The sequence below is a fragment of the Scomber japonicus genome, chromosome 23 (assembly GCF_027409825.1).
Source record: "Scomber japonicus isolate fScoJap1 chromosome 23, fScoJap1.pri, whole genome shotgun sequence".
In the NCBI taxonomy this organism is placed as follows: domain Eukaryota; kingdom Metazoa; phylum Chordata; class Actinopteri; order Scombriformes; family Scombridae; genus Scomber; species Scomber japonicus.
This window is the reverse complement of record NC_070600.1, coordinates 11,684,751-11,711,711: the sequence shown is the minus strand read 5'-3', so window position 1 is coordinate 11,711,711 and position 26,961 is coordinate 11,684,751. Positions and strand designations below refer to the sequence as shown.

Sequence of the window (26,961 nt, the reverse complement as noted above, 5' to 3'; positions counted from 1 at the left end):
TGTCAAATCTGTAAGTGTGTAAACGTCTCACTCTGAAATATATCTCCACTATTTACTTTACAAGTTGCCAAGGAGAATGAAAGACAAATGTTTCATTAGCAGGTGACTTTTTTTGGGGGGGGGGGGTTGTTTCTTTTACAAGTCTTCAGTAGTTCCGCTTCTTGACACATATACGCGCACTCCTGCGTACACGGAGTGTAATTATAAATGCAAGGCTTGCTATAGGGAGCTGAACTTTTCACACCTTTCAAAGCCACAAAATTGGATGGTTTTGTGGTTGTGCAGCTGCCGCTCCGCGCTAATGCAAGGCGGTGTCATATGAAAAATATTCCTCTCCTCAAACCACAGGGCTGGTCATTAATGAAACACAGGCCGCGCAGTGAGGTCATACAGAGTCTAGATTTCAGCAGCCACACTTAAAAACCGCTCAGAGAGAATAGAGAAACATGAACACAAATCAGATTCCAGCTCCAAGGACGGGGAAAATAAATAAATAGAAAACGGCGCTGGCCCCTCTCACATTTTCCCCCAGCTCTCTGCAAACAACCGTCAACTGCAGCTCAGAAACAGCTCACAATGAGAGCAGACTAAACAATCTGGTCCCGGCCAAGGAAAATGCTAAGCAACTCTGCACACAGGATGTCTCACCCTAATTGCCAACTATCAAATCTCACAATGGAATCTATCCATTTGGCAAAATCTTCACAGCAAACTTGGCAATACGCTTTTGCTTTTAGAAGTGTCAACTTTTTTGTGATGAGAAGACAGGACAAAAAAAAAAAAAAAAAAAAAAGATAGAGAAACACAATTGTCGGGGATTTCATTTTTACCATATTCTTGGATTTGCTGGGGTTTATATAGAGCTTACAGGAAAACTAGCAATAATGTGTGCCGAGAAGAAAAAAAAACTTTTATTGGATAAAGGTGCTAGGGGTCTTGTAAACGAGTGATTAAAATCCTCAGCATTAAGATAAACACACTAAATAGGTCCCCAAAGACGTGCACACTCAGGAAGGAGAGAGAGCAAGGGCAAGCCCAAGTCAGCGCTGACAGACTGTTTACTGGAGGTGGGCATGGGAGCGTAACTGGAACCTTGGGACAGCTATAAGAAACAGGGTTACCAGGAGGGACTGGGCTCTAAACAGGAAACTAATGGGACAGTCTCCACTATCCACCATGTGGCATTGTATTTTCCAGCCAGTCAAAGCCATGCTCGCAGAGACCCCATGACTTCAAACAGCCAAAATAGCAGCACATTCATGAAACAGAACAGAACTACTGGGAATTAAAGAAGGCAGGGAAAAAAGAAAACACACACACACGAAAAAGGTAGCAGGCCTCGACAGCAGATGGTAAAATTAACATTTCAACAGTTCCTTCCTTTCATGTAGGTCTCGGCAGAACTTTTTCTTTTTTGGAAAAAAAAAAAGAAAAAAGTAAGAGAGGCTTGGGTTTTGGTAAGATACAGTGGTGTAGAAGGCATCTGGAAAAGGGGAAGAGGAATATTGGCTTATTGCTCCTGATGGTCCACCTCTATGAAAAATTAAATAGGTCTGTTTTGCAGGTTTCCCCTCTCTGGAGTGCCCTAAGCTGTGTTATGGAAACATCATCTTGGTAATTTATACGCCAAAGAACACCTGGTGATGAAAGAAAATAAACTATTCCTCCTTTTCTTTCTCCATTTAAAACCCAACACTTTGACTTTGTGGTCTCTCCCTTTGATGTTTCTTTTTCCACCTTTTTAACGTCCATCCATTTGGCTTATTTTGCAAGAAGTTGGCATCCATTGTAGTGTTGAGTCGTTCACAAAATGCTTGTCAGATTCCATTTTGAAGTCTTGATATACATTTCAAAAGGTGCTGTAGAGATGTTATCATTGAGAGACTGGAAGACTGAGGCATCTCTAATAAAGACCCAAACAATGGACAGCCTCTCTCATTTCTAACCCTGTCCAATGGAGCGTCTCAGTAGTACCCATTAATTTGGACACAGTTCTGGCTAAATTACATGTGTTCCACCTCTGTGACATTTTAAATGCAATTAAAAGCTGGTTATGGAAGTGTGCACGGACTTCCCTGTGATGAAGGGAAATCACTGACGTGATTAACATGCAAACGAGCTCATGCTGGCAGACTAGATTGGGGTTTGAAAACCTCAATTACTTTTGTGTGATTATCTATTTACCAGTACACAGATTTCCATTTCTCATCTCCAGCCGAGTTCCCCATGCACAAGCCTCAATTATACGTGGCACACCTTTATTTATGATGCGCACGATGCTGAAATAGAAGCCCTGGTTATTTTTCACTGTGATGTATTGCGTCTTTACAGGCTGCTCATGAGGTAGGGCCACCAGACCAACCCTTCCTAATGTTGAACCATTTGCTTTGTGAGCACTTAATATGATCTTGACCCCCACCACCTTATACACCCCCAAACCATCCATCCAACCCCTATTTAAACTCAGTTTAATCCCACCCTCCCTCCCCCTGCTAGACAGGAGGGAGAGTAATGGACAAAGGGCAACCATTTGTCCTTTTCAAAAGAATTTATAATACTTTTTATTTATGTCTAAACTCAAATCTATAACACCGGCAAAAAATAAGCCCCTTTAAAATAAGTGTGATTTTGTGTGTGTGTGAGAGAGTATGTGGAGGGGGGTCTATTATCTGGAGACTAATTGCAGGTGAAAATCCAACTACAGTGTATCAAGTGGCAGTTGAGCGGAAGGTGCAGATTGAAATGAACTGCAGAAACACTCCAGGCCTTATAGTATGTATCATCTTGTTGATGCAATTATTAAAGCAACGCCTGGCAGCACAGGAAGAATGCAGTTTAATTAATTTAAACGGCTGAATAGTGACGGAATCCCTCTTTTTTTTCTTATATAATTTACATTAAAATATACATTACATTTTTCAATCAGGCAAGATGTAAGAAACAAAACCCCACAACTTTTCCTTTTTTTTTTGGGGTGCGTGGGTGGGGGGGGCATAAAACATAATAATGAAAAATACTCAAAAACACACCAAAAGTGTATGAAGCACTGTACAGTAACTGTGCCAGTGTGTACTTGCTTTTCAGCCATTTAATTTAAAGCTTTATGACTTTTTTTAAAAATAGTGTCTTGCATGATTTTATTGTTCATCAGTGTGCCTGCATGCTTCTCAGTGCTCAGGGACAGGAAGAGAAAGGAAGACACACATATCTGTGGCACAGCCAGGCTTTTTTACAATGTGCCCAGCATACATAAAACATGCCCTGTTGCTTCAGCTGGAGCAAAAAGGAAAACAGTGCCATCAAGTGAAATTTCTGAGGATTCCTCAAACACCTCAGTAGACAGATCCATCACCTTTTCTGTAGGCAGAAGAGAAAGATGGTGTTTTTTCTCCAGCACTGATTATATAATTGGTATCTATTTATCAAAAATAAGGAAGTTCATTTTGGTCCATTTAAAGTCAATGCATAAAACAGCATGTAAAAGAAGCACCTGATCATTGTTATAAAATATTTAAAAAGTGCAATTAAAACATATTGTTTATCATTGAATGTCTTCCCAAATAAAGCATCTTTATAACTCTACTCTGGATGGGAATATTAGACACAGTAGTACCTCCCACTCAAGTAGTGAGATGATACGACAAGAAATGTACATGGTGCTTTGCTGACTCCATGTTCACAATCCTGTTCGAGGTACCTCAGGAACAAAGGGAATCATTATTACTATTTGAACTCAGTTGCCAGGACTTGGCTACGATGCTGGTATAAGGTTGCTAGAGTAGGTAGGGGGAAAATGGCAGTGGATACACTGTATTGGATGTGTGAAACTGGTGGTGATGGCTAGAATCATGAGAGAGAGAGAGAGAGAGAGAGAGAGAGAGAGAGAGAGAGAGAGAGAGAGAGAGAGAGAGAGAGAGAGAGAGAGAGAGAGAGAGAGAGGAGAGAGAGAGAGAGAGAGAGAGAGAGAGAGAGAGAGAGAGAGAGCTTAGATAATAGTAGATAATGGACAATTAACTCAGGCTAGTAGTGCCGGCTGCAGTGAATAGCAGCTTGTGGTGCAGCAAGTCCCCGATCACCACTCAGCCATATTCACATTGGGAATACAGGAGATATCAAGCTGCAGGCTACTGGGCCTCAGAGGTGTACACGCTGCATTAGCAATCTCCACAATGCCTTCAAACAATGCTTGATACCAACAAAGTGTCCCAAAGTGCAAACGCAAGCACTCTGCTGATGGGAAGTCTGTGGTGCCATAACCTTGTCTATTGTTTCATGTCCTTTCACCATCAAAATAAACCCAGGAGCCGTAAATCCATTTAAAAAAGTGACATACTGGCATTCCTGGGTGCAGACATAGAAATTAGCATAATTAAACCTATATAAAAGCTAATTGCATAAATCACTGAGTGAATATCAGCACTGTGCATCACAGAAACAATGCATGTGCTCATATCAGGGGCCTCAGAAGTGTTTTAACTGCCCACCCAGCCCCCCACCCCCTTCAAGCGCCATCTAAATCTATTGATCTGTGAAACACAGGGACCCAGGGGAGGCAATTCACTTAATATCATACATCTAATGATGAGATGAATAACGATTATACCATTTGGTAATTAAACGTCTTACAAACCATTTAACTGACTGTGCGTTAGGAGGGGTCACAGGAGGTCGTAACGATTGTTTTTCATTTCTCGCTCGGCACGCAGGCAGGAGACACGCAGGAGGTATGGCTGGGGGTGGTGGTGGTGATGGCAGAAAACAGTGCATGACACAATGTTGAAAACACACTAATGAATGTTAGCAGCTATGGCACTAATCCCTAATGCTGTCAAGACTTTGAAGGGAAAACAATTCGAAGGTGGGGGTGATGGAAACGGAGGAAAATATAGCAAGAAAACATCTTACCTTCCTGGATTTTTTTAAACATACTTAGAAATCTCATTAGATCACTTTTGTGTCCTTTTACGATATAAGAGATAAGGGAGTATGAAAATATAAGCCCATATGTATTGGTGAAATGTAAATACATGACAAGGGTGATGTGACAGAAGGGGGGTGGGGGGGTGCGGGGTTATGTACAGGCACCTTTCCTCTTTGTAAGAATGTGTCTGATCCACACAAAGGTGTGTTAAACACGCTCTGAGAGCCAATTTACTGTCAACATCCACAGCCCTAATCCCTACTTACAGGCAATAATTACCCAACATTGCCAAGTCAGTGCGTTGTTGTATGGGCAGGCAAACTAAAGGCCTGTACACAGCTTATATCAAAGTGTAAGGTAATATATATACACTATGTATTGACAAGTCGGGGAAGTCAGGTGAAAAAGTTTTGAGGGGTTAGCACACAAACACACAAAGGTCCAATCACTATGTCGGACTAGCCTCTTCTTTCCATCCTATCCTCGGAGGGCTAACAATAACTTTCTTTTGTAGCTAGCTCCAGCACATTCACACAGCATTTACTGACAATGGGATGTGTGTCATGCTCCTGGCTCCTTATTGAATGATAGCAAGTAAACATTGTCATTCCAAAGAGAGACAGGATTAAAGCCTGCTTTGCCTATTGAGGGGAACAGTACGCGAGAACGGGAACAATAGCCAAATGGAGGACGGTATCACAAGGGTCCAATGTCTGCCGTGATGAATATGTGGGAGATTATAACCCATTCCATCATTTCCATAATGTAAAACTCTCTTTCTTCTTCATCCGCCGACTATTCACTAAATAAATGAGAAAACTATCACCCGCACAGAAATATTTGACAAAAGGCAGAAGGGAGGGAGACAGAGTTTTGAATGACCCCCGTGCCTTTGACAATACAGGCGCTGTCCGGACACATTCGGAAGCAGCGGAGTGAGAAAGACCTGGTAGAGTATTTATCACTGGGCACAAAGCAAATGTATTACCATGTCACCTATACCACTTTACGGCAGAGAATGGGACCACGGTGAATACAAGGGAGTTTTACATAATACCAGGTGAAAATATGAATGCGGGGCTCTTACGATGTGTGGCTTTACTGCCTCGCTGGCACTCTAAACTGAGGGATCATTCAGTGGACACTAGTTTAAATCCCAGTAGCCACAAAGAGTCCGCCTTTGAATTTAACCAATATGCTAACTAGCCTAGCTAATAAGTCTTTCCGGTAAGAAATCATTTGAATTGAACCGAATGAAAGAACTTCATAGAAGAAAAGTCATATTACAGAGTTTAGAGTAAAGAGAACATGAATAAAAGAAGTTAAAATGGTCAGCACTACTTTTTGCCTCTGGGTAACTTTTCTTACAAGACATTATTTTGAAAGCCAAGGCTTCTAGGAAATTCACCCAGTTTAAAACAAATGTCCTGTACATTATGAATAAAGCTGATGTACTATATAATATATAAGCGGCCCATGAATCCAACTGTTACATTTCTTGAGAGCTCCTCAAAAAACATTAAACTTGTGAAATTCCTGAGCCATAGAAAATATCTCCCACCCCACGCCTCGACATCGCTGACACCTTTTCGGCCATTCACTTGATGTGTGAGTGTCTGTTTGTGTGTGTGTAGGTGAAAGAGCCTCTGTGCAAGGCTACGTGCATGCACGCATGTGTGTGTGTGTGTCATCTGCCAGATCATTGCAGTCTATTCCAGAGATTTCTCCCATGGTAACCTAGTTTATTTACTTTATCTACAATATAATGCTTCAGTGAACATTAGCAACTTTGAGACACAAGTTTCAATCAGTAGTCTAGCGGCGGAGCGTGCATGCTCGTGCGTGTGCTCAGCCAGGTGCAGAGAAAAGAAGAACACCAGAGCGGCTTTAAACCAGAGGGCTGACAAAGAGCTCCCAAAATAATACAAAATAAAAACGGACAGCAGGAGAGAGGGAGGAAGGGGGGGAAAAAGGATAGAAAAGGGAGAAGCAGGGAAAAAAAGCCAGAAAAAAAATTAACTGTACAGGACAGCAGGAGTTAAAAAGAAGGAGGAAGGTAGCGGTGGAGTTAAAAAATGAAAAAAGAAGAAAGGCTAAATAAAAAGTGATATTGTGCTGAGAAACGGGGAGAAAGAGTGAGAAAGACAGACAAAGGCAGTGATAGAAATAGACAAAAACAAAGTGAAAAAGGCATGAGAAGGAGAGAAAAGTAAAGGAAGGGAGACAAGGTGTTCTCCCTGGGTAGTGTGGAGGAGGTCTTGTCCAATAAACACAGGTGAGCAGCTCGACAAGCCAGGACCACCAAGCTGACTGACAGCTGAGAGCTCTCACTGACCGCCAGCTTTATGTTACATGACATGAGGAGTGCAACTCAACTGACAAAGAGAAACTGCCTGCACCTCTCAGAGTGTGGGAGGGAGAGGGGGTTTGGGGCGAGAACGCACTCCTAGGCCTGCACCCGTACACACTTGTCTGTTTAAAGCGGCATCCACGCACCATGGCCACAAAGTTGCAAACACAAAAATATCCTCTCTGGCACACGCCCAGACAAGAGGAAAGCTGGGCCATTTCCCTTCACAGGTGAGCAGAAGAAGGAAACACCCCGGTGCTTCAGTTACTTAGTGGAAGAAAGTGAGGAGTTGTGAGGTGGAGGGGTTGAGAGGGGGGTAGAATGTATTATGTGTGCCGACTGAATCTTTTCCACATGACGGGCCTCGGGCTGTTTTTGTCAACTGCACTCTTGAGCAGCAAGAAGTCAGGTAGTGTGACCACATGATTGCCCAAGAGGCACTGCGGTGAGAGAGGGAGAAATGGGCAGAGAGAGGGAGTGAAAGGGAAGAGAAAGGCAGAGAGAGAGAGAGAGAGAGAGAGAGAGAGAGAGAGAGTGAGAGGGAGAGAGAGAGAGAGAGAGAGAGAGAGGGGGCCGGGGACAGGACTGATGCAGCACGCATGATGAGGTGTAATCACAAACCCCATTCCGAGTGCAGTGGAGATTGTCAACATACACACATTCACATTCCACTGTCTGTCAGCTCTATGACCCAAATCGAGCATGCTGTGTGAGTGTGTGTGTTTTTCCACACACACGGATGCTTTCTGCCCATTTCGCCTCCAACCAGGTAGTAACGGTTGCACTGTCTAGGCTTGCGGTTTGTGGTGAGGAAGTCAGATTCCGAGCTCTTGTAGGATTTCGCTGCCGCCTGTATCCCTTTTCAAGCTGCGATCAAATGATCATTATGAACAAAGGACTTGGCTTGTTGCCTCTGGAGTAAAAGCTTTTTCAGTGGCTGTGACCGTGTGGTTTGATTTGAAACTTTTACTTACAAAAAAAAAAAGAAGAAGAAGAAAGAAACAGAAAAGAGAGAGAGAGATGTTGAAAGAGTGTCCTACAAGTGGAAGAAAGCACTTTCTCACAGAGGAATCTTAAGTATGTTAAGACAATAAAAATGTAAATTTTTATAATAATAAAAAAAGTCATGAAAAGTGGGAGTTTAGGCGATGTAATTAAAACTTAATATGCAAAGAGAAGTATTCTGAGTGAAACAATTTGGGATGCTGTTATCGTTCCATTTAAATACACATGAAAGAAAATCTCATTACATACATAACATGGAACAGAACAAACAATCTCATTTACTTCTACTAGTTAAACAATGCAAGTCTCTATTATCACACAAAGTCAAAATCCTTTTCCATAGTAACCACTTTCTGTGAACATTTTTGAAACAGCTAAGTCTCAAATACAAAGGATTTCGCACTGATTTGTCTGCAAGTCAAGATAGTCCTGCACACTGTAGCATAATATGCAGTCCCTTAAATAAATAAAACATAATCAATAAGTTAAAATACTGTAGATTTAGTTTATGACATAATGACAATATCCCTACAAAACAGCAGACTCTGAACTAACTAACATAAACTGGATGGCTATGTCTGCAGGCTGAAAAATGAGGCTGCGTGACAGTTCGGTGGTAACATGCAAGTTCAATCTGTCAAGACAATCAGCATTTAGACCTTGGGAGAAGAATGCGCGACTGTGTGCGACCGATTCATTGGACACGATCACCTGCAAGTGAAGCCACTCATAATTCTTCCCACCTGAAATAAGGAGTTCAAACTAGTGTCAGGCCGCTCTGATGTCATGCCTGCCTCAGATTGGGTTTCACAATAATCTCAGGCTCTTGGAGAGATGCCACTGGGTCCGGCTTCCGCACCCAAGATTTCTCCAATTAAATTGCCGGCAAAGAATAATACGTGAAACACTAGATCCCTGTTCGTTTATAGAAATTAAGGCGGTGCATGCAGTATTTGCAATCAGGCATTTCTAGAGTATCAGTCATCTCTTATATGAGGTGTATAAAGAACTATCGGAGAGGTCTAACATATGCTAAGGCCACAACCTTACGTGCCACTCTTAATTGCAAGCTTACTTTTGTATATGTATCTTTTTATTTTCCAAAATCTCTTCCTCTTCAAAACAGCATGAAGATTTGGCGTTTTGAAAAACATCAGAAGAAAAAGATGGTGGGGTAGAGAAAAAGAGAGAAAGAGAGTGGAATACTATATAAGCAGCCATGAGGATCAATAGACTCATTGAGCCTCTTTATCTTCTCCTTAAGGAATGATGGCACTACTTATTCTGAGCCTCCTCACCTCCCCTCCTTCTGACTCCATTCTCATGGCAACTGTGCAGTCTGGACAAACACTTTCTATGCAATCTCTTTTCTTCTCTCCTCACCGTCAACCCATCTCCCCAGTTATTTCTCTGTCACATCAAACCTGTGCAGGATAAATACCTGACAGTTGCTAAGAAATGATATAGACTAGACTAAAAGAGAGAACCTGAAATGTTCATATGTAGTAGTAGGAATTAACTATGTTATGGGGTTTTGGGTTTTTTTTAAAAGGTATGATGGGTTACATATGGGGTGTTCTCACCAGCAAAGAAAGACTGAAAGAAAAGGCAAAGAAAATACACATATGGTTTGAAACATATGTCCACTGTGGAAACAATGTGAGCACAATTTGAGATCTACTTAAAAAGCAGGACAACTCCTAATCCGAGATATCAGCAAAGAGCAGAACACCATTGATCCACCAACTTTTGCTCCAATTTGCTCACAGCACGACACTATCGGACCCCAAACCAAACCTCATTAAACTGAAAAAATATGGAAACTTGGGGAACTTCCAAAACTCCCAACTTCTCTCTCTCCCTCCCTCCCTCCCTCCCTCCCACCTCCCCTAAGTGTGAAGACAAAACAGTGGACCATAGAGAGAACGGCGCATGAAGAACGGCAGTAGATCCTTGGGAGTGAGAGCAAAAGGAAGGAAGAGAAGGAAAGAAGAGAAAGTAAACCTTTGATGAGTAAGACTTTTTTTGTTAAGCGAGGGGGCTTAACTTTAAAATATTCTGGGTGGCAGTGAATGGGGGATTGACCAATGGCCCTGATCTCAGCCACACACTGGGGCACTGGGGTTAATGGTGGATAAAGATTAGGGAAAAAAAGGGGGTTGCTTTGCCTGATCTCCATCCACCCCCACTCCCCACCCTGCCGTTTTCACCTTCTCCACCAATCCCAAATCAGCTAGACAATGGAGGCTGCCAATGGGGAATGATCCAAGTCACTTTGATTTCTGCCTCTACCCCCTCGACTGCTCTGAGTGCCCAGGGTAAAGACCCGTGGAGGTTCCCCCTGTTTGCCCACTCAGAGGGACTACAGTTAGTAGGCTCACAGAAACCATTTGAGGATTGGAAATGGAATGACAAGAGCTCTCTGATCTATGACAAGAAATCAATTTCAAACTGGAAATGTGAGCAGAGGGCTGTTCAGTCCAAACTGCAGCTTCTTTAAAGCAGCCAAAGACATACTTAATTGCAGTAGATTTTTATATATGTCTACACTGGAAGTACAGCTTGCAGTGTTGGGGCAATTTTACTTTTTTGCAATGATTAGAAGGACTTTATTAGGCCAGCAGATACGTAGTAAGAGTTCATCTTTGAAGATATAACTGAATACTAGACAAATTAAGAACTAATATTCAAATCTCTTTTAGGTGGAAAAGGAAATCTGGACTCTGCTTAGCTCAAGAAAGATAGGACTCTGGGGAGGTGGTCCTGGTTCAACAGCCAAGCCACCCAGCATCTTTGCTCCTGCCCATACATTTTAATCATATCTAGAGCTTAATGCACTACTTCATGACGCCATACTAAGATAAATAGGCTTTCTCCCTTAAGTTAGGGGCAGAATATCTAAATAACCCTATGCCCTGGACTCAATGCAAATGGACAGCAATATCCGGCTCCACCCTGAAAATGATCTATCTATATAAAGTCACAATCATTTTACTCTTTTTTTGCATATCTATGAAGAAGTATTTAAATAATTCATATTGCATGATTGATAAGAGATGGAAAGCATGTGGAATACACCAAAAGCAGAAGCAAATCACTGCATTCAAACACACACACACACACACACTACTCACATTCAAACTTGCTACTTAACTGCCACATTATATAAAGTTTGGACATGCTTTCTCATTCAAGTGAATGGGATGGTGTGTTCAAACATTTGACTGGTACTGTACTATCAAACCGACTAAAATTCATTAGAAGTTTTACAAGTGTTTCTTCTCACCACGACATCTGAGAGTCCTAATCAATGTGGTGACACAAGTCATGTTGGAGATATAATTAGTGACTCCCATGACGTGACCCGGGATTCCTTATACTCATATGGATTGACCTGGTGGCAATCATCATCTTGTGTCATTAGCTTGGAAAAGGGGAGTTATATTTGATCATGTCAACGATCATGTCTATGTGCAGGATCAACCAAATAGCTCAAACTGACCTGGTATTAACTGATTAACAGCTAATGTCACTGCTAAATATCACCCAGAAATTTTGTACTAAATATTTAATAATCCGCTAAAACAATATTGCACTTAAGTAGTATATAAAAATGTCTCTCTGAGTTGCTGCTGCAAATGTGCACGATGCTCAAATGCCAACAACAATTCAAACAATTTTAGATGTAGTGGTTGTTTGTAGTTAGAAAGTTAGTTCCAACAGTTAATAATACTTTGAATGTGGGTATTGGTGATTGGGTAGACTACACATTGCTGAATCAAAGCACATTATATGAATCAGACGAATACCTTCCAGACCATATGATTAATATACAAAGCAAAATATGTACCGATAGGTATAATGTTCTCATACCTAGCACTGTTATTTTGTCATTTCAGCACCCATGACTGTGTGACTCTAAGGCCAAACCGCACCAACCTTTATGACTGATGTGGCTCATTACAGTGGACACATTAATCTGGGAGAAAACACAACACCAGACATGCAAGGACAATGAAAACTGCTTTCACTTACCACTCTGGACTTCACAGTGTGTTTCTTCTGCTTGTTCCTACGGGTGCAGAGTGAGCATATTTCATCCTAAAAAGACAAATGGGAAAGAAGATGTTTGGACTAAAAATATGAGCAATACTTTGAATAAGGCTTCAGTTTCTGTATATCCAGTTTATATACTAACGTAAGGTTACAGCTTATATAAACCTATTCCTTTTATTCTCTTCTGTTCTGCTACAAATCTCAATCAAGACATCAACAAAATAAATAGAAAACGTGATATCCAAGCTTGCTCACATTTGTCTGCCATAATGCATATCATAACTTCTAAGCAAGAGTAGATTGAAAATCCTTGGGGTGTGAAAACCAAACAGGCACCACTGAAAGGTTGCCCAGTGAAGGGGGAATTCTATCAAGGTGGACAAGATGAAGATTTGTTACATTTGAGGGGGGAATGGGACCCCTTTGACCTCAACTAGCCACTACAATCACCCAAACCAAGTAGAGCTAGCATTACACCAGACTAGTGTTAGTGTCTTGACAAATAACAAAATTACTTTTAATTAAAAAAACAAAAAAAGGTAACTTTCATTCAAAGAGTACATTTGAAGATGATCTTGAGGATGTACTGTAGGTTACTGTTAATTTCAACACTGATCCTTGAAAAGACACAGTTAATGCTACTCTAATCTCTCTCAAGGTTAAGGATTCTTTGACAGGGAGACATGAAGCGGTCATGTTCAAATACTTACCCTAAGGGAGAGAACTTGCTGTTGTTGTCCGTCACAGGAGTGGAAGGAGTCCAGCGATGTCAGCTATCTAAGATAAGAGAAAACAGTAAGTATGTCATTAGTCCATATATTCCATGACATCCTGATCTTTTTTATGTTTCCTAGGCACATTCAGTACCAGTGCAGACATGTGTGGGCTCGATTGTGTCTTGCATAACTATTTTCTGTATGGCTTGTAGGTGAAAGCTATAAACTTTGGAACAACAAAGTGCACCTGGATTTTGCTGTGAAGCATGAGAGCACGTGTGTGTCTGTCTGTGTATGTGTGTGTGTGTGTGTGAGAGAGAGTGCATGCACAAACAGGCAACTTGCAGTGCATTACATGCTATAGTCCCCTCCCCCAAGCGTGCACACACACACACACACACACACACACACACACACACACACACACACACCAGTTAAAAGGTGCAGTGCCTCAAGGCTCAAGCCTTCAACGCCAAGTAAATCATACTGTTAACCTGACACAATTGATTTCTCGTGTACTTCCATTCAGCATTGAAGCACACATGCTATGGCATCCATATAATTTAGATATCATTAGTGTTGACAATTTATTACACAACTATAACAAAAGTGTGTAATACCACCACTGCAACTACTGTCTTGGACATTTTTACTGCACATACATCGCATTTAGACCATTAGGAAAAAATTAAAATTTTAAGAAGTCTCCCATATACTGGAGCAGTGCAAATTTCTGCTGCCAGGGGCATGAGGGGCACCAAATGGCTTGGATGTTCCTTTCTGATTTTTTTTTCTCCCTTTTATTCTCCCAGAATTCCAATGACCCCTACAGGCAACCAGCGACTGCTGAATCCTAAGGAATGTGCTCTCTGAACTGTACAAAAAGCCCTCAGCTCAAAGAGCACAGCTGAAAACAAAACATGCCAACTGCTATAATTTTTCATTGTTTTGAGTTTGTGGAAAATGTTGCACAGATTGCTGTGCAACATTTACTCTGAGAAGGAGGAGAAGGTTTGATGTGGGGGTGGGCACCAACCAAATGCCCGGTACGTTGGTAAAAGAAGAAATGAAAATGTTTGACAAATTTAGAATAAAATATGGCATATTTAAGTACTTAATTTATTTGTTATGTGTGTTTCCACATACTGGACATCCATGTATGGTACTATAAATAAGCTGAAAAGATTTCTAAAAGTTTGTGTAAACAGCAGACTTCATTGACAAAAGCTGGCAACATTACAAGCATACAAACTATAATACCTGATAGTTTAAAATATTATTTCAATTTTTTAAAATAAATGTAATGTCCTTTACTTAAAATAATTTGCTGCTGAGTTGACTTTAATATCACAACACCTCTGGGCTGTCATATTTTATTCACTGAAAATGCATTAAGAATGCTATTAGTCTGTATGACCTCCAATTCGTGAGGATTTACAAATACCACACATATCTCTATGCCAAATATAAAACCATTGGTAAATTCTATCAACTTATAAATATGGCAAATGCATTCAAGTATTCATGAAGGCCTAATAATGCTATAGGCTGATATTTACATAAAGGGCTCGAGCACTAAGTCAAGATAAACTATTTAAGTCCCGGACCACAAATACCTCCACACTGCAGGAAAAGGAGGGTCCTGCGATGAAAGAGGACATTATGCTAACAAGTCAGATTACTGTACACAATAACTTTATCTTAAAAGTAAATACCATCCTTGGTGTTGGAAAAGGAGGGGGGGCATTATGGAAAGTCACTGGCAATATTTCTGTGGGGACCAAATGCTCCTTATCAGTGTTAGTCGAGCAATTCAGGCCCGCCCGAAGAAAGATGAGTCTTCAAACTCATTCTATTCATGGTCAGACGTGTAATTACCCTCAGCTCACAGTCTAGACGTAACCGCTTTCACAGTATTTAAGACCCCCTATGCAACGCGCGGACGCCGGCTCCTACCACCAAGCCCTGCACGTTAAATCTGTGGGCAGATAAATTAGCGAAGAATGCAATAAAATAGACACAATGAGAGGAACTTTATCCTCCCCGCTGCTAAATGAGATTTCTTTGAAATGCAGATCAGTGGCTCTAGATTAGTGAATTTTAGCTGCTGTCAACATCATAACAAAATACAAATGCGATTGTTCGCTGGTGCCTTATCTCCTTGCTTCCATCTGCTGGCTGGTTATTTACTCCCCCTTGATTTACTATGCAGATCTAAATAAGTCGCATCAAAAGGAGGGCTTACTGCACAATGCCTTCTTAAGCTTCTACATCAAGGTATTTGAAAAACCGGTAGTCACATGAAAAGGCTGCCCATCAAAGGCACATCTCTAATGAACTCTCCCATATCAGAGGGGGCTTGTGGGGGCCTGGCTTTAATGCCGTCTGTGTGGTGAGAGAAGCAGAACTACAAATCAAACCCACCAAGCCATGGCAGAGAGGGGAGGAGGAAGACGGGGGAGGGGGGGGAGTAAAGAAAAGAAAGACAGGAGGAGGAGGAGGAGGAGGAGGAAGGCCTCAGTTATCAGATGAGATTAGCTCAACACAGGGACTAGTCCTAGGTCTTTCCATCATCTATCCATCTAACTTTTAAGCCTGGTTGAAGGAAGGCTCTCATGAAAAGCACTAGATTAGAGCATATTACAAAGAATTACACTGGACATGGCCGCAGGTTAGTTAGTTCTGTACTTCTGCACAACTACAGCAAACAAACTGAACACAAGATTCAACCTGTGATTTGCTTTAGTTTTTACAGCTCAGCTATATACTGATTTAGTATTATAGTAAACAGCTTCAAAGTTAAATGCGGTACCATTAAGTCTTTTTATAGAAGCGGACTGCCAGGAAATCAAAGAGCATTAATAAATATCTGTTAAAATGACAAACCAATCCAGTGCTCAGAGGGAGATTCTTGGACTCAAACGTGGGAGAGAGAAAGGCACTGCTATCCTCCTCCTCCTCGTTCTCTCCAGGTCTGCAAACAGCTTTGGTAATCTCGAACAGAGCTTTTGCATTACGCTCCTGCAATAACCTTTAATTTCATGGTGTATTTGTTGCATTCAGCGCACAGGCCGGATTACAACCGACAATCTTCAGACTTATACGGGGGAAATAAACTGCATGGAGAGATCACGATCTGTACCCCCCACCCACAGCCATCATCACCGCCACAATCCAGCTTTATAGCCATGTGTCTCTGGATGAAGGGGAGACCCCCACCAACAAGCAATGGAGTTTACCAGTGAACAATTAGCCCCGGAGCAAGAGCAGGCCCTGCACTGGCACATGTGGTTGAGAGGCGAACGCTGCGGGAGAGCGCCAGATGATGAAGGGAGGATGAGGATGGGAGGAGGAGGAGAAGGAGGAGGAGGGGAGAGGAGGACATTGTGGGTGGGAGGGGAGGCGTGCGGCGTGTGCCAGACACGCGTGTGCCAGTTTTTGGCTACTGGGCATGTCTTTCGTCATTCACTAAAGTCAGAGAGGAAAGCTGAAGAGAGATAATTGGAGAGGGAGTTACCCCCCACACACCCCACTTCCCCAAATCCTAAACAACTTTGACTCCGAATTTTAGGAACCCGTCCAGATTGAGCTGTAATGTGAAGGCATCCACCGGCTGAGTCGCTTTGGTACAGAGACCCAACTTCTCGTCCCTCCCCTCACCCCGCCTCGAGCATCTCTCTGCTGTGTAGCATGCCAATTGGGCCCGGTGCCAGTCGCATTTGCAACCACAAGGGACCCTTGTCTTTTTGCCATGCCTAATGAAATGACAAAACAACAGATTTGCATATGCAGAAACACGTGTTGTAACAGGTTTGACTCCTCTTGACCCAAGCCGTGTTAAAGAGAGAAAATGCAGTGAAGAAAAAATACATGCAGCAAAAAAAAAAAAAGAAGAAAAAAAAAGTTCATGACCAACAGCTGCCTGGAGGTATTTAGGCTCTGATGGGCACTCAAGTCTGCACCATCTGCCCTGCTGCTTGCCAGAAGTGACAATTTAAATTAAAAACCACTCATCAAATATCACAAAAATAAACCATTGTTTAGCTGCGTCCATATGTTGTGACCATTCCATCTCCTTCTCTGAGAGTAGCGTTTGGAGGCTGAGCTACAAAAGCCTATAGCTGTGATCCAGGGAAAATCCAGAGAGCCACACAGTAGCTTGTAATTACCCTCCCTCCCGATCCGCTGTCTTCAGACCGGAGCCCTGCGTCATCCTACACATTATCCAAGTCCATCCTCCCCACATTAGAGAGGAGAAAACCTCGGAGAGCCAATGTGGTGAAAACATGGCCATTGTTTAGAGTAGGATCAGAGACTGCCATCCAAGAGCACAAGCTGGGTGTTCAGATGGTTAAAAGGAGCTAAAGTCACTGCATTATACTTGCTTATAACTAGATAACGGCTATTATGGTGCATGCAAATGTATTTACCATAGCAAAAACAAAAGATTGTGTTGGGAGAGTGTGTGGCTGCAAAACAACCCCAACTTAAACTGATGCATTCCTGAAAATGTCAAATGTCTCCCCTCCGAATTTTGACCAAATTATGTCCTGACCCAGGGGGCTCAGCTGGAGACATTCCTTTTGTCCTTTACTGAAAGACACAGCTACTGTACAACACTGCTGCCCACCAAACCTACTCAACACCACCACCACCACCACTACCACTACACCGCCCAACCCCCCACTTTCAGTTTCCTCCTGTTTTTATTTAGATGAGTGAGACAGAAGGAACAAACCTGAGACAGTCGTGACCCCGCACAAGTGTTGTAACTTGGTCTAGAGCTACGCCGGCAGAAGGCAGCACCATATGCCCTCAGCCCCGAGCTGGATGCTCTTTCTGCAGCCTAATGTGCCTGTCAAAAACTGTTACTGTCACAAACCCCCACACACACACCCCCCCACCTCACATGTTTTTTCCCCTCTCACAACATGTTTGAAATAAACATTTTTTCCTCTCTCTGTCTGTATCTCTTTGGGTAAAGTGGAAAGGTCCTTTGAGATGTGAGACACCAGTAAATGCAATCTAACCATTCATTTGTGGGCATGAGCAGCAAACAAATAATCACTACTGCTGACCGAAGCTCAACTATCATGAGTCATGCATTCAGTAACCAACAATTCAAACAAATATTCAATTTTCCTAGATCACCACAATCTGACTGTCAATTGTCAAACATTTATAAGATCAAAAATAACCCAATCTAACATTTTCATTCATGTGGCTTATCAGGCCACAAATCATCAAACGATGCTGTCATCACTAAAAAGATACCCTAGATGTCATAATACAAAGAGGAAGGGGAAAAAAAACAATAATTGAGTTAGCTACCACCGTTAGCCTCGGTGCTCGCTCACATGACTGTTTACGAGTGACAGGCTGACGGCTGAATGCGGTCTGAGCACAGTGACCTTGCCTTTTACCACAAGTGACCCTCTATCTTTAATTCAGGGCAAGACCCCCCAAACCAACACATTTTTTCACACCAGGACACTGTCCATCTGAGCGTGACTTGAATAAAAGCTGCTATGCCTTCACACCACACTGACCAGCAAGTAAACATGCAATTGTTAAGTGAACAAGAAAAGGGGAAAAAATAGGGGAGGTGGAGGGGGGCAAAAAAAAAAGATACAAGGTCTGTTGCCGCTGTTGGTGTGCTGTGATTCAAATGAGAACAAAGTTTATTAGATAAACAAAACTGACAGGTCAGCGATTGTTGCAGGCCAAGCTTATGGCATCTTGGCGCGTCAGCTTGACGGGAGTCCATTAAGTACAAGGTCACGGTCAAGACTGTGGTGCCAAGAGGTGAACTCCTAACCTTATAAAAGACATGTATTATTTTATAGCTTTACAGAAATGGTGTGTACACAAACCAGAAGTTTGTGTTATAACTCTGCATGCATGTCCTTTTCCATTTCAGAATCTGACACACTGAGAGGTTACACACACCAGCCAAAAGCTACACTTTCTGGCTTGCATGAGTTGGGTCAGTTGTTTGTGGCTTTACAATCCTTGGAGGATATTTGACAAACAATCTTTGCAGGATGTTTTGACACTTTTTTTTTTTTTTTAAGTAAATACATAACCACAGTCTTTCTAACTTGCCCAAGCAAACATGTAACCCATAAAGAAGAGCTCAAACAAATTTTACATGACTATGAACTGAGATGAAACAAATAAAGCCAGCGCGACAAAGTAAGTTACTGACTGACTCTTTCATCAGATAACGCTGAACTCCCCCTTGTGTGGGTAGCCTGCAATCTCCTCTCTAATCCTCATCCCCTGACCCCACCCTGCACAGTTTTCTCCGGCCAAGGAGTCGCAAAGTTTCTTGCTCACAACAGTGTCGAGCCAGGCTTAAGAAGTGACCCAGAGCGTAACTAAAAAAGTCTGAGCTGTCTCAAGACTCTTAGTAACTGGGGCACACAAAACATCATTACTGTGATGTGGATAATTACAGTGCAAAAGGGTGGCCTCTTAAGCATGTAATACACTCTTTTATCTTAAGAAGTCAATCTCTCCGAGTCTGACAGCTTGCAGCATATGATCCTGGTAAACAAATACTTTTGCGCGGCACAAAAGTGCCATTAAAGGCCAAAACTGTCAACACAAATTCCATTCTTACTGGGGGGAGGGAACCAAAGTGGGAGAGAGAGGAGGGAGAGAACGGGAGGAGGGGGGAAAAAAAGGACTTGATCACTTCTGGTTGCTTTAACTTGCATGGAGGTTGTCATGGAAACATTTCTATGAAGTTAACAAGGATAAAACCTGAACATTTGCCATTTAATTGCCTTTAAGCTTAGTAACAGGGCCAATGTAGCTGTATATATAAAACACACTGTGTAGGTTACGTGGATGGGCTCAGCGAGACATTTAGAAAAAGTAAAGCTGGTGCACCACTCCCGTGATTTTCTTACCCATTTCCCCCCCAAATGCAGCAACACCTCAAGGGTTGAGCGAGCAGTCAGTTTCATTACAGAGGTGTTGGGGGATGGGTGATGGTGCAATTCAAGAGCTAATCCAAAAGTGAGCAAATGTTTCATCGCCTCAAAAGTAGTCTGACTCAAAACAGAATTGATGCAATCTATGTTTAAAATGCACTTCCTGGACTTCTTGTAAATTCACACTTAGTCATTTTGTACCCATTCTGTATTGTCACACTCAACTGTTTCTGCATTTAAGGCAAATGCACACAAACTTCACGTAGTACCACAGAATACAAATAAATTGCAAAGCATTTTCTACTTCAGCTCAGCTGGAAGCAACAATTTCCATATCTAAAGATAAAAATCATGCATCAACCAGTGTTCATTGAGCTGAAAGCTGAATCTTAATTTTGATAAATGATTGAAACGTATGACAGGGTACACACATTAATCCTGTGGAGGACATTCATTTTCCTATTACCATAATGTAGAGCACGACCGCCTGATGATAAATGCAGCAATCAAAAAATGGACGCAGAATGGGGAGAGTCGGGATAATAAGTGCATTGCTCCCAACAACGGTCAGTCTTGGAGGGAAAGGAATGGCAAGTCTCTCTCCATCCCTTATGTTGCCTTAAGGGAGAGAGAAAAAAAACATCCTGTTTTACAAAATCAAGTGACCTTGCTTACCGCACACACACCTCCCCAGTACTGAGTAAACAAAAGGGTACGGACTGTTTTAAATATGCTTTAAGAAATGATTACAGGGGCACTCCAACAAAGGGGCTGATTGTGCACTGTCGCTGACATATTTCACAAGGGGCATTTATTGCCGCCTGGCCTTTGAAGAGTGAGAGCTGCTGAGTGAGGGGGAGAACTGGTCCACACCTGCATAACTGAGGAGGGAACACCTGTGCACCCTGCGGCTTGAACAAGGAGGGTCGATCCAGCTAATCCAGGGGTGAAAGCTGATCAGAGGACAGGCCCGAAGAGTTCAGCAGCTCCCACTACCTTGCTATCCTTCCTTTACCAAAAAAAAAAAAAAAAAAAAAGTTACATCTATTGATTTTTGGGCCACTGTGATTGCAAAGAGAACAGTGGCAAGACACAGGGAGTGTAATAGAGGGATTCAGCTGATGATTATATGAGCTTTTAACGTTTAGTTTAGTTAGTTGGAATTTCAGGTCTATCATTATGAAAATTAATATGCTACCAGCATCACTGTTTCTGGACCTCGCAAAAAAAAAGATGAAAAAGAAAAAAAAAGATGGAATATAAAAATGGAGCAAGCATCCACGGTAAGCTGTTGACTGCTGATAATGACAGATATTGATCATGCAGATATTGATCAAATTGATAAAGTATTGATAATTATAAACAAATACAGCTTTTAAATCTACTTGCATTTTTATGTTTTTAGTGCGCAGGCTTGAGCTTGAGAAATTGTGACAGTGGTGTTGAAAAAGCATTGATGGGGAGAAAAAAAAGCATTTTAAACTATATACAGCCCCTGTGTGCTGCAGGTGATTACGCCATGACCGCAACAGAAATTAATTGTTGTTTATTTTTAAACAGCAGAAATCCTCTCCTATTTAATAAATAAGCTGCCACACAGATTTAATTATGACACGTGATATATTAGATATAATTAATTCCCTGTTTAATTCTTCTTTCTTTTTCTGTCAATTACTCCAATGTAGCAATAACCAAGAAATTAATAGTTTTAAATAGTTTTCTATAGCTGACATTATCGTAGATAGGCTATTAATTGACATTAATTGTTGACTACACGTAGAGCAAATCATGACAGTTATCAGTATTGCCGTTTTCTGCGAAACTACGTTTTTAAAAATATGTCATTCAAGTATTCGGTGACAAATTAAAAAAAAAAAAAGGTTCGGCTACATTTACATATTAAACTGAGTATTGAAGCAATGTCCACATATGAGACAATAAGTCAGCTTTTCAGGAGTTCAACATTGAGACAAACCAAAGCTTGAGCAGCTTTATTGAGGTTCCTAACATTAAAGAGCCGAATATTAAGCTAGCTGAATTCTGTTAACAGCTGCTCGGTAATTAAAAAAGCACCGAAAACCCCGCGCTTAACGTACAAATAATAACGTAGCGAGACAAGTTGTAAAGCGCTCGGTAGCACAGGACAAACTTGTGCCCCGCGGTCCACTTCCTAATTCAAGTGCAGTGGACAGAGAAGTAGAAGAAAGGAAAAAAAAAAAAAAAAAAAGTCAAAGTAGTGCATAGAGAAATAAACTATTGGGCAGATAAACTTACCACAAAAAAATGCCAGGTATATATTTCCCCCTCACGGTAAAGTCAAAGGGACACGCCAGGTGAGAAGTCGCCGTCCTCTGGACTTGCAGAGATGTTCACACGTGACTGTCCAAGTTCACCATAACGCAGAGAAAATGAACAACAAGCTGCAGAGTAAATAAAAAGCTCAAATATTCCTCCGCTGGGCACCGCTGTCGGAGAAACACACACACACACATACACACACACTCTCTCTCCTGCTGTCTCCCGTCAACGCTGCTGTTATTACTAATGCAACAGAGGGAAAAGCAGTACACTGAGTCCTGTTTGAATGACGCGCAATGCGAAGAAGAAGCGGCTTGTTTTTTTCCCTTTCGTTACGATTCAAACACACATCAAGCTGTATCCCAGCAAGCAAGTATATTTGGGACTAGAAATCCCCCCCCCTCCAACCCCCCCACCCCAGGGGAGGCACTTGCTTGTGCGGAGGTGTGTTGTTATTTTTGGGCGTACTGCGACCCCGTGTGACGTAGGGCCACCTGCTATGTAAACAAAAAGTTTTTTTTTTTTTTGAAGTTTGTTTCCTCTTTTCCAAACGTTTCACGCTCTGCTGTAATGTTTAGCGGCCGTTCATGTCGGGAGGTCCGGCGTCTTTAACGAGGGTGCTTCGAAGATAATCGCACATTGTTGTTGTTGGGTTGCAGTAGTAATAGGAATGGTTCCTCTCCAACCATAAGATCAGTGTGTCCCCCGCCGTATCTGAGAAACTTTAAGGTTCATTTCATGGAGGTCGCCCAGAAGTGGCATTAGTGTAAAGATACCCGCAAGTATATGGGAGGAAAAATCAATAACCTATATATTCCTCTAATGTTCCTGTAGCCTAATATTTCAACTAGAACCTCTACTTTTTCTGTGGTGGTACTCCATTCAGCTACCGACATCAAAAATGTTATTATTATCATATTAATCTTCTTCTTTTTTTTATCCCATACGAAGAGTATTTCCTTTGATCTGGGTAATAACTGCATCGCTCAAAAATCCCATCACAAGACTTCAACAGTTCTTGTGCATGAAGGAAATATGTAATCATTGTAGAAATTAAAGCATATCGATACACAATTAAGATAAAATATGTGTAGTGGTGTAAATATCATCACTAGGGGGAGAAAAAAAAAGAATGATAAGAAAATAGCTTCAGCATCCTTTAACCCAGAGTGTTAACTGCACGTTCAGCCTAAATTATGACATTTAGTGGGTAAAGGCTACATTTGAAATTCAATTTAAAATACGTTTAACATGCAACTCATTAAATTACTAGTTTGCAGAGAAAACAAACTTATGGTCATCTGGAAGTGTGTGTACACAGTAAAATGATATAATTGTATACATATTGCACATCATTGTTGTTAGTGTTATAAACACACATGTTTAGAATAAACATAACCTGCTCTAAATGTATTTAAATAAAATCACTGTCAAATAAGTACTTAATTACAAAAAGAAGACAAGATGAACTGTTTGACTGAGGTTTTTTTTTTATTCATTCTGTCATACCTTCACATGTAATTCAGCCTATTAAATCATTTAAGAGTAGATCTGAAGGCACTTCTACATTGAGCAGTCAGTAGTTAGAATGATTCTCTCTCGTCTCTGTCTTCTTTCTTTTCTTCTTCCTTTTTTTTTCAAACCGCAAAGACAGTCAAGAAATGAATGACCAGATTATTATCAATTGGGGTGTAAAAAAAAAGAAAGGGTAGAGGAAGTTTTTAAAAATGTACGAAACACAAGAAGGGATCTTCTTGTCCCGTTGTCTTTAGTGCAAACATTTTAGAATTGTATGTTTTATGTGTTATTTATATTATGCATCACTGTTTGTGAGAAATGTGGTTTATGCAGGGATAAGTACATTTTCTTTTTGTTGAAATGTAGTCAACATTGGTTGTGGCCTGCTTGTATTGATATATGAGTATCAATTTAAAATGTTTAGTGAAGCAGTGATTTTTTATAGCCACTAAAACCATGAAACACTCTGTATTTCTTTACATATTGTTCTTCACCATCGTATACATTTCCACTGCTAGTGAAACCTTTTTCTCAGGTTGGTGAACAGACATAGGAGATCCTGCACCACTGCCATATGGCCAAAAAATTGTAAAATAGGCTTACCTTTAGAAAAAATTCACATTCCTATGATGTGATTGAAAAACACAAGCATGGTTCCATTTGGATATATGGGGAAAAAAAGGGTTGATCATCTTGCCATATACACAATGATATGTGTCTATTTCATGTTTGTGTTTTTGTTTGTGTTTGGAAACATAATTGCTATCAAAAATTGGCTCAAATAGAAGTAGAAGGAAACAGCATCTGGGAAGTAATGAGGACAGGAAGAGAAAACAGGTATCATCGAATTGTGGTGGTTTGCTGCCACCTACCAGTCAATTTAAGAAGAGTCTGTCCTAAATATATAAAACAATGGACTGTAAGTTATCCTCTCAGAGTTTTATTATTTTCTTTTCCTCTTCATACCACTTTTTAAAATCTTGCATTACTTCCACACTTCATTATCACATGTGAAATGCAAACTAACAATGCATATTTATTTGGCTGAGGTGCACGCTACTCTGATGTGTGTTTTGCTCTGATCACATAGTGCCATCTACTGATATATATTGAATGTACAAGCAGTTCCATGTTTTTATATAAGAGCAAGCACATTTTTGTTAAGACTTTTAGAGAGGCCCAGCTCTGCCGTCATCAGCAGACTGACGTGCAAGTTGTTCCTGATATTTTGTTCAGTTCCTTTCCAAATATGAGTAAACTAAAACATGTAAGGATATTAAATGTACCTTAATATGAATGGCACATCCAGTCTGGAACATTCATATGTCTGCTTTCACAAAAGCTGCAAATGATAACATCTGATACTATTTAAAGACCAAAACTGCAATTAAAAGTCAAAAGAGAACCTATTTGGCTTCAGAACGTCAGAACAAAGGGTCCTTTGAGGACAAAAAGCAGCTCACCTACCTGTGAAGGATTGTATAACCAGCACCGAAGTCTTATTTACAAGATTTACTGGACTTGGGGGTATTGTTACACTGCATTTCAAGGATTAGTTGAATTAAACTTCCTATCTGACACACACGCACACTCACACACACACACACACCCAGAGCTCAGTCTGCCACAGAGAACAGAATAATCTTAAGTCTTCTGTTCCAAGATGCAGTGAACCTAAAGAATGAAGGCTGCCTCTAACAGCAATGTCACGAAAGGATCTGTAGATACACAATCTAAACGCTGGTGCTCACTTAACACAGACGCTTTTCAAGCACAGTAATGGAACTAATAATAATCTGATATATTATTGATCACAATAGGAAAAAAAAATCTTGAAATCTTCACACCGAGGTCAGAGGTCAGCATCAGGTGGGATGCTTTAGTAAAAGAGACACTGGCTCACACAAGTGCTTGAACAGGGGACTTCCAGGACAGTCAGCTGGTTTGGTTTCAATGTTTTAAGAAGGTGAAGCTTATTGATTACAGTCTTATATAATTAACTAAAGATATCCAACACTGACAGTGACAGTCACTGAAATATGTCATTAATTTCAAAGTTTCTACTCCCATTAAACTATGACAAATGATATTATTTTTTACAGCACAGTACGTACAGTCACTCTTTAAACAGGCAGTTTCATTTCGAGCAATTTATATTTTAAGTGAAATGCAAACCTTAAAGGGGCACTCCACTTATTCCCCACATGAAGATCAGTTTACTCATCACGAGGACTATCATTCAGTCAGTGTATCATGTCTTCTGTGGTTCTGGAGGTAGCTTTCTGAACTCTTTAAGTCTTAAAAATAACCCTGGTCTTCCTATCTATCAATCAATGCTAAAAGTCAGTCACATGTTTAATCTGTCTTCAGTTTGTACGAGTGCAATACACAATGGCTAAAATACCCCCTTTAAATAAATCAAAGTCAATTTATAAATCCAAACCAATGCATAAAGGGCATTTTTCATTGAAGTGCATGACCACTATCTGTCAGAATATCTTCATAATTGCTACTACAGGTACTTTTTTTTTTAAATGACACTAAATAAAAGCAAACTCCATGCTAATGAATGTTAGGCATTGGTATTTAGTGTCTGCTTCTCCTAATGTCAAAAGAGGCTTCATGTTCGTTGTGCTAGAAGCTGTGTGTATATTCAATCACAGGACAGACAGGGTAATAAAATGATGCACAATTGGGAAGAAAAACACAATTGCAACACAACAGACAAAGATAGATATATATATATATATTTATATATGTACACAGATATCAGACATTGCTCAATAAAAAGTTATATAACAGTTTCTTTTATCATCAGGCCACCAAGCTTACCACATACCAGATATTGTATCATACCAATACAACAGCAGCCATTTCACTATTGTGTTTTGCACAATGTCAAAAGAAATGTTTAAAATGCATACTTTTAGTTTGCTTTAAAGTTTTTCAAATCTGATCTGACAAAAATTCTAAGTCTCTGTCAAAACAAGGCAAATGTCGACTCTAAAGTTCATCATATAAGCAATGTTTTCATTTATTTCTTTTGTAACTAGGAAACATATTGTGAGAGGATAACTTAGAGGATAACTGGCCTACCCTTGTTTAGTTATACGTGTACTATTAATAGGCCTGGCTCAGCCTCACAATGTTCAGCTG

General features: G+C 40.9%; 1 protein-coding gene across 5 annotated transcripts in view; it reads right to left on the bottom strand.

Moving 5' to 3' along the window:
* Positions 1-22,477, bottom strand: part of foxp2 (forkhead box P2) — a 104,645-nt gene extending 82,168 nt beyond the window's left edge. For 2 of the 5 annotated variants that reach the window (XM_053314119.1, XM_053314123.1), the window contains exons 1-3: positions 22,267-22,477; positions 13,043-13,109; positions 12,312-12,377 (exon numbers count right to left, since the gene is read on the bottom strand). The gene's annotated coding sequence lies outside the window, so the exon portion shown is untranslated. Of the gene's footprint in view, positions 1-12,311; positions 12,378-13,042; positions 13,110-20,862; positions 20,983-22,263 lie in introns of those variants that run through there. The other 3 variants (XM_053314124.1, XM_053314120.1, XM_053314121.1) reach the window with 3 other exon arrangements.
* Between the last annotated feature and the right edge of the window lie 4,484 nt (positions 22,478-26,961).